Below are 14155 nucleotides of genomic sequence, written 5' to 3'. Positions count from 1 at the left end.
ATACCTCAAGGAATTAGAAAAAGAAGAAGAAACTAAGCTCAAGGTTGACAGATGAAAGAAAATAATAAAAGCTAAGGGCAGAAATCAATAAAATAGAAACTAAAAAAATAATTAAATAACTGACAAAACTAAGAGTTGGTTTTTTGAAGATAAAAAATATCAAAAGCTCTTCAATTAGACTAAGAAACAGAATGTCTCAAATAAAATTCAGCATGGCACCAGAAGACCTAGGCAGAACAATTGCGGGGGTGGGGGTGGGAATAAAGCAAAAAAGGCATTCAAACCAAAGGAAAAAGCAAAATTATCTGTTTGCAGATAACATGCTATTATAATGTCATATATATACATATATATATACACACACACATACACACACACACACACACACACACACACAAAAGAACCCTAAAGACTCAAGGAAAAAAAAATTAGAATAAACAAATTCAGTAAAGTCAAAGGATACAAAGTCAACATACAAAAATGAGTTGTATTTCTCTCTTCTTTGTTGTGATAAAATGGACATATAGCATTTTCCTTGTGTGCAAAATGGTGATTTGATATTGTATATACTGTGAAATGATCACCATAATAAGTAGTGAACATCCATGATCACTACACATCATTACAAACTGTTTTTCTTATGATGACAACTTTCAAGATCTACACTCTTAGTAACTTTCAAATATACACTACAGTACTATTAACTACAGTCATCATGCTGTCCATTATATGCCCAGTTCCTACTCATTTTATAACTGTAAGATCGTATCTTTTGAACATCTTTACCCATTCTGCACAACCCCTTCCACCCCCAACCTCTGGCAACTGCCAATCTGTTTTCTGTATCCATGAATTTGCTTTCTTTGTTATTAAACTCCACATATAAGAAGGCTCCTATAGTACTTATCTTTCTGTATCTTATTTCATTTAGCATAATGCCCTCAAGGTCTATCCACACACTAACAATGAACTATCCACAAAGGAAATTAACAAAACAATCTCATTTATAATAACATCAAAATGAATACTTAAGAATAAACTTGACCAAAGAGGTAAAAGACCTATATGCTGAAGGCTATAAAATATTGATGAAAGAAATGAGAGCAAATGCCAATAAATGGAAAAACAGACACATTGAGATTAGAAAAATTAATATTACTAAAATGTCACACTACTCAAAGTGATCCATAGATTTAATGTAATCTCTATCAAAGTCCCAATGAAACTTTACATAGAAATAGAAAAAAATAATCCTAAAATTATTCATGCGAAATCATAAAAGACCCCAAATAGCCAAACCAATTTTGAGGGAGGGCGAAGGTGGGGGCATCACCTTTGTAATTTCAAAATATATTACAAAGCCACAGAATTCAAAACAATATAGTACTGGCATAAAAATAGACCTCTAGAGATGAGAAATAGATCCACTCATACATTTCAACAGATCTTCAACAAAAAATGCTAAAAATACAGGATGAAGAGAGAAAAGGCTTTTTAATAAACAGTCTATGGAAAATTTGAGATCTACCCCTAAAAGAATTAACCTAGATCCTTATGTTACACTAGACACAAAATCAACTCAAAATGGACTGAAGACATAAGCAAAAGACCCAACACCATAAAACTGCTGAAAAAACTGCTACAAGAAAAAAATAGGCAACAAGTTTCTTGTCATTGGCTTTGGCAATGATTTATTGCATATGGCAATAAAAGCACAGGCAACAAAAGCAAAAATAGACAAGTAGGATTATATCAAACTAAAAAGCTTCTGCACAGCAAAGGTAACCATCAACCAAATGAAAAGGCAACCTATGGAATGGGAGAAAATACTTACTTGCAAATCATATAACATTGTGATAAATGGTTAATATTCAAAATATACCAAGAATCCCTACAATTCAATACCAAAAAAAAAAAAAAAAACGAATAGCCCAATTAAAATATGAAATAAAAACTGAATAGACATTTAGATATTTCTCCAAAGAAAACATACAAAATGGCCAACAGGTATATGAAAAAGTCTACCTCACTAATTATCAGGGAAATGCAAATCAAAACCACAATGAAATATCACTTCCTACCTATTAGGATGTAGATTAGTAAAAAAAAAAAAAAAGATAATAAATGAATAAATGCTGGTGAGTATGTGGTGAGACGGGAACCCTCACACACTCTTTGTGGGAATGTAAACCGGTATGGCCACTATGGGAAACAGCAAGGTAGTTTTACTATCATAGGCTCCAACAATACCACTTCTGAGCGCATATGCCCTGGAATTTAAATCTGAGTATGAAAGAGATAATCTGCACTCCTATGTCCTCTGCATCATTATTCACAAGAGCCAAGACATTTCCGTAAATGTCCACTGATGGATGAATCAATAAAGAAAATGTAGTATACACATACAATGGAATATTGTTATATCTTACAAAAAGAAGGACATCCTACATTTGCAAAACATGAATGACACTGGAGGACATTACGCTAAGTGAAATAAGCCAGACACAGCAGACAAATACATGATACCGCTTGAATAGGAATCTAAAATAGTCAAATTCATAAAAGCAGAGAATGTAATAGTGGTGACCAGGAGGTGGGGTGGCAAAGATGAAATGGGAGGTATTAATCAAATGATACAAAGTTCTAAGTTATTCAAGATAACTGTGTCCTAGACATCTGCTTATAGCATAAAGCTGTAGTTAATAATACTGTATTGCAGCCTTAAAACTGTGCTAAGATGGTAGATCTTGTGTCAAGAATTCTTATCACAAAAAATAATAATAATGAATAAAGAAGGCAGCAGGAAACATTAGAGGTGATGAATTTGTTTATGGCAGAGATTGTGGCTATAGCTTCACCTACCTCCAAATTCACCAAGTTGTATATATTAAATATGTACAGATTCTTGTATTTCAATAATATCTCTAAAGTATTTTTCAAGTGGGCAAAAGACATGAAAAGACATTTCACCAAACACAATATACAGATGCCAAGTAGGCACATGAAAAGATGTTCAGCATCATTAGCTATCAAGGATGCAAATTCAAATCACAATGAGATATTACTGCCTCCCTCTTCACATGGCTAAAATTAAAAGTGAAAAAGCTTGCTGACAGGCTATAAAAAAACTGGATCATTCAGACATTGCTGGTAGGAATATAAAATGGTACAGCCACTCTAAAAAAGTTTGTCAGTTTCTTCTAAAACTAAACACATGACTACAACATGACCCAGAAATCACACTCCTAAGCATTAGTTCCAGAGGAATGAAAACTTATGTTTGCACAAAGACCTATACTCATGTGTTCATAACAGCATTATTTGCAACAACCAAAAACTGGGAAATATCTAAATGTCCTTCAACAGGTTAAAGGTTAAATCACCCTTGGTACATGCATACATGGAATATTCCTCAACTATAAGTACAAACAAACTCTTGATTCACCGCAATCTGGGTGAGTCTCTGGCGAATTGCATTAAGTGAAAATGGTAACCCCCAAAGGTTACATACTGTATGTTTCCATTTCTTTAACAATTTTGAAATGAAACATTTTATAAATGGAGAAGATCAGAGGTTGCCAAGGTTTAGTGACCAAGGGTCTGGGGAAAAAGAAGTAGATGTGATTATAAAAGGGGAACATGAAAGATTCTTATAAGGAACTGTTTAATATCTTCACCGCAGTGGTGGATAGACAAATCTACACACACACACACACACACACACGAGAACAACTAAAACTGAGGGAATTTGTGTAGGATCAATGGATCGTATCAATGTCAATGCACTGTTGTGATATTATATTACAGTTTGACAAAATATTTACCAACTGGGTAGAGAGTACACAAGCTCAATCTGTACCATTTCTTAAAGCTGCATGTGTATCCTCATTTGTCTCAGTAAAAATTTCGATTAAAAGTGTATATGATCGCAAATGGCACATCCACCCCCATATAACACTCTATACTCAACAACCACCCTTCATAAATGGAACGAGTGAGAATTTGCAGATGATTAAGAGCATTTTACCTGCTGCATCGCTGGGCGAGGTGGTTTTTGGAAACATGTATAATTAATCACGATGCCATCATTTACGGAGACTATTGGGACTATGGCTTATTGTCTGAAGTTCAGGAAAACAAATACGGAAACGCAGCACCCAAAGCTGAGAAGATGTTAAAACTAGACCCCAAACTTAAAACTATTTGGGGAGGCAGTATAGCCAAGTCAGACAAGCATGGACTTTTGTTTTACAGGTGTAAGGTCAACCTTAATCTCCATTACTTGCCGATTATAAAAACCTCAGAGTCAGCTCTACCAAAATGGACAAAAAAAAAATCCTTGCAAGGTTGTTTTAAGTGGTATCTTTACAAGGAAAGCTCCTATACATTCCCTGACACATTCTAAATTAGTCTTAAATTAATAGTACAAGTGAATGGATGCTCTTTAAAATATAGTGTATTTTAAGTCTCCTTTATATTAAGAATACATCTGAAAATATGTGATATCCTTGATGGTTATTGGTCTAGTATTCCCAAAGCTCTTCCCTAATTTTTTTCCTAGTGGTCCCAGTCTCCCTAAGCATAGAAATGAATAAGAAAGCCAGCCTAGACCAGGGAATTCTCACCCCCAAACATAAAGTTTTGCCTGCTTGACTCAAGCGGGCCTTCAATTCTCTCTTGGGAATTTAAATCCCAGAGAAGGTTGCTGTCATATTATAGCAGCTCACTAGAGAGTAGAACCATGACATCCAGTTGCTGTGGTCCCTGGCGATGCAGAGAATAGTCATGACATACCATGATCCCTAGACAGGCCTAGGATTTTTGTCCTTCCTGTAGTCTCCTTGTTTTCTGTTCCTCCAAATGTTGAGTGATCCCAGTATCCTTCCAACAAACCCTACATCTTACCTAAATTAGTGATCACTCGACTGCTTGCAACCAAGTAGTATGAAAAGAAAGCCTTCCAAAATCACCTGGAAACTATTTCCCATTTGTCGTGTCTTCCAATCCCCTAGGACACCTGGATTCCCAGCTGACAACTCACCCTCGTAGGGTTTATCTGAAGCACAACTCCACAGATAGCAGCACCTTGTAACCATCCTCTTGTGGTACCACTCTCTCAAATCAATGTTAATTGCCAATTAAACAAGCTTGATACTGACAGAATGTGAGCTAATTAGTAACTGCCAGAGCTCTTTCAATTATTAACCTTTATGGCTGTCATTTATAAAGATGAGGGTGCAAGTATGGATTTTTGCATGAATGACTATGCTTCTCATTCTGAACCAGACATAAGGACAATACAGGGAAAGGTGCTATGCTGAGGGGAAATTCCTCAAAACAAATTTTTATGCACCTTTCAGAAGCAAAGATAGCCACATCTCTTAGGTCAGTGGTTACATCAGAATCAAGAGGGGCACTCCTTAAAACTATAAACAACTTGGGGAGCCTGGGTGGTTCAGTCAGTAAAGCATCTGACTCTTGGTTTCAGCTCAGGTCATGGTCTCACAGTTCATGGGTTCAAGACCTACATCAGGCTCTGTCCTGACAGTGCAGAGCTTGCTTGGGATTCTCTCTTTCTGCCACTCTCTCTGCCCCTCATTTTCTTCCCCCACCTCTTGAAATAAATAAATAAACTTAAAACTATAAACAACTAGATCTTGACCCCAGGAACTGGCTCAATAGGTTTGGAAAAAGGCCCGGGAAACTGGCTTGTCTTATATTTCCCAGGTGATCCTCATGAGCCACCAGAATTGAAAATCACTTAAACAAATATCCAAGAAGCCCATTCTGAGTCCCCAGCGCAGCCCTGTGGCTGTAGATCTCTTATGAAATATGAATGGTGGCTGAGCTAGAAAGGCCAGGAAAGAGTGAATACTAATGTAACAGCAAGAGCAGGGGGCTGCTGAAAATGGAGTGATCTAGAATTGGATCCCAGATCTGAATTACTGAGCACCAACCCATTCGGGACCTTAGTTCATCCATCCATAAAATGGAATGTTCAATGCACAGGCTTCGCATTCCTCCCAGAAAGGAGAGACATGCCAGGCATTCATGTGGGCAGTGACTACAAACAGTAAACCAGTTTAAGAGATAAGTACCACTGAAAGGGCGAGCTTTTAAAGATAAACCCTATGTATTGCATCTTAAGACTTAACTTTAGGTCTAATTTGGGTACAAAGCATTTAGAAGCAACAGCAAGATGTGAAATGTTTCCTTTGTAAGTTCAGCAATTCCTGAAAAGAAACCTCACAGATATGCAAGAGAGAAAATGTCTTTTTACCAGTTTATTGCTTCCCAAATAATACTGAGGGCAGTGGTCTTTGTGGGGAAGCTGACAAAAGCCTCCTAACGACATTTACAGTGGATGTCCAATAAAGTAATTGACCACCAAATGATGAGAAAGTAACCATGAAAGCTTGACTACCTTACCTTTATAGGCGTCATATATAAATAAGCAGGAATGAGGTATGTAAAACTCCACTCTCCTATAAACTTGGAAATAGATGGGCTCTATGTGAGTTGAAATTTTTCTTCTTTTTTTTCCTTGAGCTTTAAACCAAATTCCAAGGATCCACCTATCACAGTTTTACACACGTGGACATCTGGCAGGAAAATAAATTAAGGCTTACCTTAGAGAGTAGGGAAATGCATCCATTTATAAATGTTATTTTAGAAGGGACTGTCTGATCCTGTTTACTTATTAACATCATTAGAAGGCTAATGAATCTCCTGCTGGGAAAATAAGAGGGAGCTCAGGCTGGGGAAAGGAATGGGCAGAATTTCACACCCCTTCTCCAAATGGTGAGGTTATTTATGATTGTGATAAAATGGCACTGCATTTGGATGAAAGCGAAAACAACATAAAATAACAATCAACAGACATGATCCACACAAAAGTGTTACATTCTCTCAGCCACTGGACAAAAATCAAGATTTACACATGTCTGGGTCCTGCCTCTTAATAAATCTCTAATCCACCCCATTCTCCAGAGTTCCCATTTCTCTATTCTCTAACAAAATAAGATGTTTGAGGGCTCAATATTTAGGGCAAACCCTTTCTCATTTTGTTTTTTGGAACAAAAGCTTTCACAGGTTGAGTGACGCTCCAATTCCTTTAATGAATTTAAATTAAGTAGTTTGGAGAGGTGTTCTGTCTAATACCTGCCAACTGGCCACTATCCATCAGTGAACAGCACATCAGCAGGGTTGGTTGTGTCTGTGTTGTTGGCAATATCTGATTTTTTAAGGAAGGTGGTTGTGCTCAGGAGTGAGGGTGATATCTTTTGTGCATAATAAATCCCATTGTGTGTGCTTCTTGTTTCATCTCCCAGGTTGGAAGAATCTGTGGACTTGGGAGTTGAAAGAGACTTGAGAGATCATTTCATCTCATACCTCTGTTTATGAGGAAGCAGAAGGATGACAAGAGTAATCCAATTTTCTGGTAACTGAGATGGGTCCAGAACCAGGCTTCTTCCTAGCTCACTGGTTCCTGGTCCTATGTAATGGTAAGAAGCCACTAGGGCATTTCGAAAATTATACATCCTGAGTAATTGCCAGCCTTACTAAATTGGAATCTCTTGGGTGGGACCCAGGTATCTAGATTTTTAGCACATTCCACAAGAAATTGTGACAATACCCCAAGTTTGAGAACCATGCATGATCCCAATTTGCCTTCCATGTTGCTTACTTGGGAAGTAACAAAACCCTTCAATGATTGCATTAAAAAGAAAGTAACCAGTAATGGATGAGTTAACTCAACACTATGTTAGGGGAACTTAAGTCAAATTGTGGTTTGTATCCCATACTCCAAATCAGTATCAGCATCTGGAGTAGAAAAACCAAGAAATACATTCACCTTCGCCCTTTGCCAAGCACAGATTAGTATGCAAAAGAGAAGACTCCAGAGTGTTCTCTCAAAAGAAGTGTGTCATGTCCAGGCATTCTGTGGTTAGGATTCTAGATGTACTCTGTACCCCGCCCTCCTAAAGTTAGCAGCTCAACTGTCCTGTGGAACCCCGTAGAAGCTGCTGGGCTAGGAAGATGTAGACCTATGGACAAATAATACTGGTTATATTAAGCAATAACTAGACTGCAGGCATTTTGCATTCTGTGTACCATCTCAGTGACTTCTCACAAAGCTCTCACAAGATAGGTCTTACTGTCATCCCATTATATTGGCAAGTAAATAAGGCTTAGAGAATTAAAACATTGCGCAAGGTGGTGTAGGAGTGGTAGGTTCACATCCAGGCAGTTTGAATCCAGGACCCACTCCTTTAACCACTATGCATATTCAATCCCACCAATTACCAGGTGTTTCCGAGAACCATGGGGACCATGAGACAGGCTTTCCTATTAAGAGTTTCACACCCTAACAGAGAAGTAAATGTTTTATATTAAGCAGAAAAACAAAAAGCAGGTGCCAACTTGATCACTTCTCTAATTCCTTCCTAAAATAGTTTTGCATCCTTTATAGAATGAGATGGATAGCAAAATGAAAATATAAGCATTTCTATAGTAGGGCCACTCATCGCAGAATGCACTGTATTTTGTATATATGTACTATGCTTGCATATGCCTGATGTTGGTTCCTAGTACATTAATCTTACCTCTCAACAAAACAAAACATTCCTTGAGGATAGCAAGCATGACATAATTATCCTGCGTTGAGTACAGTGCTGCTTATATAATTGATGCTCAATTAATATCTGTTCAACTGAATGCTTTGTGACCCATTCAGGAGCTTTCATCAGATTTATTACTACTGAAAGCAAATAGAAGGAGGCCCCAGTTCTTTGGAGAGGATTTCACAGCCTGTATCATCAGTCCAGCCTTTGGGACTTCATATATGTAGAGCCTAGTGAATAGGATGGGAAGTTTTTAATTAACAGCCTAACAAAAAAAATGTCATTCCAATCTGCAGTTTTGTTTCCATTAATTCACTCAGATTCAGCAGGAATTCCACTAAGGAATTGGGGTGAGCAGCTGTAGAGGAAGGGTAACACATAAATAAATCATGAGTGTCATTAAAATTTGTAAACTAATAACTTCTGGGAAGTCTTAGCAATTATTATCAGGGTTTTCTTGGCAAACAAAAAATTAATAAATCCAAAGGTCTCCATTTTCTAGTTAAAAAAAAATACAGCATCCCCTAGAAAGGTCACTGACAGAACAATTAGGGGAGGAAATAAATGGTCCAGCCAACAGCTTGCAAACTAGATGAAAAGTCACAGGATTCCCCAGTGGCGGGGGGATGAGACAACTCAATACAAGGAAAGCGACAGGCCAAGGCAAGGCTGGTGCTGCAATTGACTTGGGGGCCACTGGTACTCAGCTCAGACCTCTAAGCCCTTCTTTAGTATAGCCCAAGTGCTAGCCATTGTGGATCCAGGAACAAAAAAGGCATGTGGTCCCTGCTCTTGGCTCACAGGCTGGAAACAAATCACAACACAATGTAAGTGATGCTGGTGGTGAGCAGAACAGAGGCACCCTACTCAGGGAGGAGGGGCAGGGAAGCGACCCAGGAGGATGAGCCCAGGAAGTGGTGTGTTCCATAAACACCTGAACTGGGAACTCCTCTCTCTGCTCTGTGGGCCCCAGGAAAAATGGCTGAGCAACCTGGTTGCTCTTCTAAGGGCTCAGCGTCTCCCACACTGTTGTCAGGTAGAGGAGCCAGCACAGAGAAGCAGTTCAATTACCAGAGGCCATGAGGATGACTAAGCCTCCTTGAGCATGTTCCATGGGTGGGCATTGTTTGCCAGGCACTGTGCTGGGCAGTTTACACATTGCATTTCATGCAAAACATCATAACCATGCTCAGAGGTGGGCACCAGTATACTCCTCATTGTACAGTAAGGAAACAGAGGCACAGAGAGGTGAAGAAGCTTGTTTAAGGTCACTCAGGGGCTAAGTAGAGGAGTGTGGACTCGAACCCAGGCCATCAGTCTCCAAGTGTCTATTCTCAATTACTTTGATGAGCAGAAAGTCAGCCTTTTTAAGTCAGCCTTTTCACTTGAACTTATCTCTCCTTTTTGGGTCAGGCTTCTATCAAATCTAGCAGTACTGGGTGCCAGAATCACTCTTGACTGATGGGCAACCTCCAGATTTGACACATTATGGACTGAAAACACCCTGAAAGTGAAGCCTTGGGTCTTTTAAAAAAAAAACAGCAGTCCCCAACCTCATTAAGTCCATAAGCTTGAATTCTCTATGGAAAATGTCCATTGACTAAAGGATATAAACAGATGGTTGTGCTAATAACCAGTTATTAATATCCAGCCATCCTTGTGTTGGTAGAGAAAGAAAACGTGACCCCCTCCAGTATAACAGCACCAAGGAGTTTCAGAAAGAATGTCATGAGGGCTTCAGGGACTGCTACCCTATTGAAGGCTTTTAAACAGGCTTTTGTCTATTTAGAAGTAGATGGCCTCTGAATTATTAATCCAGTGAGGCGAATAATTATATCCCACTGTAACCTGGCAGGGAGTATCATCTTGTCATGAGAGCTGCTGCTTCAGGCTCCTCTGCTGTATGGAAAATTGAAGAAGAATCCCCTAAATTCAATTTCAACCTGGTTAAGGATGTTAGGCCAAATCACAAAACTGAAAGGGTGCGTGTTTAATTTAGTTTCTTTTTCTCTGCACACTGTATTAGTAAGGAAGATCACAGTGCTCTAGGCTCTAACTGCAAAATACATCATCATTATCGGGACAGAAAAGAGGATGAGAGACGCAGATCTTTAGGAGATGAGCAGGGAAGACAATGAAAGGCTTGACGAAATCCTGTGAGGCCCCAGCACGCTGTAAAATTCCCCCAAAGGACAGAAGCAGCCCCTTTTCACTCTCTAGCTCCACCCAGGGATTGCTAAGCAGGGCTTTATCAGACCCATGAACCCTTGGAAGCAGAGCACAAAAACATATTCATATATAACATTAATCCAAAGGGAAAGCCTACAATATCTACCAGCATTCCAAATCCCTCCCTATAAGGTCACACCATATGAATCTATTACCTGTAAACCATGCTTAGTGTGACACTCTGGTTTAGTCCCTTCTATGAACATGATGCGACCCCAAATATTCCCTCCCTGGTCCAAGATCGGCTGCTCTCTCTGCCTGCTGCTTGGCTCCCTTTTCTCCTGCAGTCCAGACTTACCTGCCCTTTTCTCTTGTGGCAAGGACATTTTTCCACTTCTCAGTGCCAAATCACATCCCACCCATCAGTCCAACCCCCAGCTCCAAGAATCTTGTCTACAGAGGAACATCCTCATGTTGCTATAAACTGATACTTTAATTCCCTCTAATCAACACAAGGGACAACAATCTGAATCACTCTTCTCCCCTCCCTAATCCCCTGAAGATCTCTGCTAATTCATCCATAGTACAGAATATATCCCCTTGGTACCCTATAATTTCCATCACATGGACCCCAGCATCAGCAGATCCTGATAAACAAAGTCAATAATGGAATGAATGCTATACACAGAGAGTTATAATAACCAATCATTACAATTAAGTGAACACTTCCTACATGTGAGTCACTCTTAGGGGTTTGTACACTTATTGTTTCATTTAGTTCTTGCAAATCATCCACCAATTCATTGAGCAAACATTTATTAAGTACTTCCTGTGTGCCAGATACTGTTGTAGGTGCTGAGATTACAGCCCTGAATCAAAATGGGAAAAAGTCTCTCTCTACAAGCTTAGATATTAATGGGTGTAAGCAGACAATAAATCAATCAATAAGTAAAATATTTAGCATGCCAGATGGTGGGAAGTACTAAGGAGGAAAATGTAAGTCCAGTGATGGAATGTGAAGACCTGGGGAAATGCCTCCATGATTAGGGGACCCGAGAGGCTAAGGAACAGAAGCACTGCCCGCCCCCCTTGGAGAGCAGTGAAAAGAGTAGAGGTAGAGGCCATAGAGGGGAGAAGGTAGTGTGTCTCAGGAAAGGCAAACGGGGACTCTTTACTATCTCCAACTTACATCCAGGGAAACAGTGATACATTGAATGGTGACCACCCAAAATAATGTGTTCTACATCCTTAACCCCCAGAATCTAATGGAGCTTGTCTGACAAAAAAAAGGATCTTTGTAGATGTAATTAAGGATCTCAAGATGAGATCATCCTGGATTATCCTGGGGTCTAATTCCAACAGCAACTGGCCTTTTAAGGGAGAGGAGAGGGCCAAGGAGATGACGCAGGCAGAGAGGGAGGACCACAGCCTTAGCTGCAAAGACCACTGGCAGCTGCGGAGACTGAAAGAAACAAGGGTGCTCCCTAGAGCCTCCAGAGGGAGTGTGGCCCTAAAGACACCTTGATGTCAGACTTCCAGGTTTCAGAACTGAGAGACAGTACATTCCTGCTTCTTTAGGCCACCAGGTCGGTAGTGCTGTGTCACAGAAGCCCCAGAAAACTGATATAGAGAGATTAAGAAAGATGCCTGAAGTTACAGAGCTCTTTGGGCGGCTGAGGTGGGATCTGGGTGCCCTTGGGGCCACCCCTGCCTACAGTCTCTGATACACTCCAGTGAATACAGTGGCTCTTATGACCGCAGGCCACACACTTCATCACTCAAAGGTCTCTAGTGGTAAGCACCTGGCCTGGACCCGTGGGGGTGCCTGGCCCAGCCCTAGAACTAGGCAAACCTTTCTTGAAACATGGCCTGCCGGGCAGAGCTTCTCCCATTGTAAGGACAGGGTTTTCTGGCTTGTTTCACTATTTGCCCTCCGAAGACAGCACAGGAGTCAGGCTGAAGGTATCACCATAGTATCGCTGGGATTGGGCCTGAGGGGCAGGTTTTGAGGCTCTACTTCCCGGGAGTCGTGTGTGAGTGGAAATAGGCATGCTCTCATCTATCAGAGGACCACTGGTTACTTATATCTCTGCCAATTTTCACTGAGCAGCAAAATTAGGTTTAGGACATCCTGTGTGAAGGGAGGCAGGCCTGAGTCGATATGAGCAATTAACCCCTAAATATTTAATAGATGCTGTGACTGTTCCTCCTTCCTGGGAAAGAAACTCCGGCTAGTCCTCTGCAAATAAACAGGTCAGATGAAGACGCAGCAAGGCACACAGATAGATATTCATGCCCAGACCTCTTCTGCTCCAAGACTCCAGGAAACCCTCAGGACAGAACTCTGGGATGATGACACAGCCAAGTGAATGGCCTTTTGTGACAGTGTCCCCCCCCCCCCCCCCCCACCCCAGTGTTTACAAATGACTAAGCAAAGGGGATAGACACACAGCCTTCCAGAGCGTGGAGTGCCGGCTCAGAACTACTTATGTAATTTGTTATTGGCCAGTGTGACTGCGGACCGTGTGCGCATGCGCGCTGTAGAGATGTGCGTGTGTCCGAAACGCCCTCTCCAGAGAAACCCCTGAGATGTCGGCTTCATCCCAGCTCTCTCTGATCTAACCCACCTGCACCCTTCTCTCTGTCCCCTGTGGCCAGGGTCCCATCAGAGCTGACTTATCCAGCAGGCACAGTGGGCACAGTGCCTAGGGCTTACCATACATACTTTTAGGGACCCACAAAAACATGTTAAATTCTTTTAAAGTCCAAATGAAAACGGCACTTTGAGGCTGCAAAAAGTTTCCATATACTATATTAAAATGCTTATCTTTATATCATTGCAGCCATAAAACACATAGTTCAACATATATTAAAATATATGTATTATCAATATACATTTAACATACATTAAATTTATTAAATATATAGTAGATGTTTATTAAATATACAGACTTGTTAATATACAGTAAATATTTATAAATATATATACTGAATTTACTAAAATATATATAGGGGCACCGGGGTGGCTCAGTCAGTTAAGTGTCCAACTTCAGCTCAGGTCATGATCTCACAGTTTATGAGTTCAAGCCCCGTGTTGGGCTCTGTGCTGAAAGCTCAGAGCCTAGAGCCTATTTCAGATTGTGTGTCTCCCTCTCTCTCTCTGCCCCTCCACTACTCGTACTCTGTGTCTCTCTCAAAAATAAATAAATGTTAAAGAATTTTTTGTAATATATATATTAAGGAGCCCATGAAGGTCACCATGTGGACCTGATCCCCACAAGTGTGTTTAGGTATCTATTCCCACAAGCACAGGTAAGTACCATAGCATCTCACAGATGCACAGGACTGGAAATGGTCTTTGG

General features: G+C 40.2%; 1 protein-coding gene across 1 annotated transcript in view; it reads right to left on the bottom strand.

Annotated features, from left to right (window-relative positions):
* The window catches only part of SORCS3 (sortilin related VPS10 domain containing receptor 3), a 585972-nt gene that overhangs the window by 405149 nt on the left and 166668 nt on the right, over nt 1-14155 (bottom strand). The window lies entirely within an intron of this gene.

This window comes from Suricata suricatta, chromosome 2, assembly GCF_006229205.1.
Source record: "Suricata suricatta isolate VVHF042 chromosome 2, meerkat_22Aug2017_6uvM2_HiC, whole genome shotgun sequence".
Classification (NCBI taxonomy): domain Eukaryota; kingdom Metazoa; phylum Chordata; class Mammalia; order Carnivora; family Herpestidae; genus Suricata; species Suricata suricatta.
This window is presented reverse-complemented; position numbering and strand designations above follow the sequence as displayed.